This window comes from Sapajus apella, unplaced genomic scaffold, assembly GCF_009761245.1.
Source record: "Sapajus apella isolate SASKATOON/1434 unplaced genomic scaffold, GSC_monkey_1.0 scaffold20, whole genome shotgun sequence".
NCBI classification, from domain to species: Eukaryota; Metazoa; Chordata; class Mammalia; order Primates; family Cebidae; genus Sapajus; species Sapajus apella.
Window position 1 is genome coordinate 12,198,499 of NW_022436960.1, and position 1,599 is coordinate 12,200,097.

The following is a 1,599-nucleotide window of genomic DNA, read 5'->3' on the forward strand; positions in this document are numbered from 1 at the left end:
AGACCAGGATGGTCTCGATCTCTTGACCTCGTGATCCACCCGCCTCGGACTCCCAAAGTGCTGGGATTACAGGCTTGAGCCACCACGCCCGGCCCAGGAACATATTTGTACATGAATCTTTGTGCCGTTCATTATGAAATGTACACAATAATAATGAAACTGAATGACAAGGCAGACATTGGCTGAGCAGTAACTAGGCCAACACTCTCACCAAAGGAATCTCAGAAGCTTCTGCTCTTGGCTGGGCGCAGTGGTTCACGCCTGTAATCCGAACACTTTGGGAGGCTAAGGTGGGTGGATCACCTGAGGCTAGGAGTTCAAGACCAGCTTGACCAACATGGTGAAACCCCATCTCTATTAAAAACACAAAAATATGTAGCTGGGCATGGTAGCACATGCCTGTAATCCCAGCTATTCTGGAGGCTGAGGCAGGAGAATCGCCTGAACCCAGGTGGTGAAGGTTGCAGTGAGCCAAGATCGCACCACTGCACTCCCGCCTAGTCAACAAGAGCAAAACTCTGTCTCAAAAAAAATAAAAAGTTCCTGCTCCTCTGACAGCTGAGTTGAATTAGAACTTAGTGTGGCCTTAATATCACAGTTCTCTGACAGTTTTCCAAAAGACTGTAAGGTATAAGGGGGATTCTCTGGGAGCAGACCACCACATATACAAAGTTCCTGAAAACTAAGGAGAATCCATGTCTTCTGGAAGGGCTCTTCCCATTGCGTCGATTGGATATGAGAGTCAGTCCATTTCAATGACTCTGATGACAGTCTTACTCTCTTTTCTGATGTGTCATTATTGTAGTTGTCTTATTTAAATAAGTTTAATTAAATAAGATAAACGGCAGTCTACTGCATCCAATGGGATGACATCAACCCTAAAATGACTGGGAATTTCACTACAGAGTCACCTTGGGATATTTTTGGGATCTGCTTTCTCCCCATACCTTGTGCAATCAAATGCATTCTTCATTTCTCCAACAGAGGAAATGGTTTATTTGCAATAACAACACCACCACTTTGCACATTATCTTATTTGGTTCTCGGAACAATACTCTGAAGTACAAACAGCTATTTTTATTGTCCTCGTTTTACAGATGCAGGAGCTCAGGCTCAATGATGTTGAATGGTTTCTGGTCAATTTCCCAGTCTCCAGGCAAGCCTCTGGCTAACAGCTGGGATGCAGTGAACATCTCAAACTGTGATGGTAGAGACTCTGTTTTCCACTCTAAGTCTTCCCAAACCCACCCAGCAACATGTCCCTTGTCAGAAGTATGCAAACATAGCACACTCTGGTGCTAAACAAACACCAAAACACATCTCTGGGCTTCTGATCTTAGCTTTCCTTCCCACCCTCTTCGATACCTGTACTATACCCATGATACAATGTACTATTGGGTTTGTCTTCCAAAAATGAGAAGACCTCTTTCTTTTTGTTTGTTTGTTTTTGAGCCAAGGTCTTGCTCCGTTGCCCAGGCTGGAGTGCAGTGGTGCAATCATGGCTCACTGCAGCTTCAACCTCGTGAGCTCCAGTGATCCTCCAGCCTCAGCCTCCCAAGTAGCTGGAACTACAGGAATGCACCATCACACCTGGCTAAT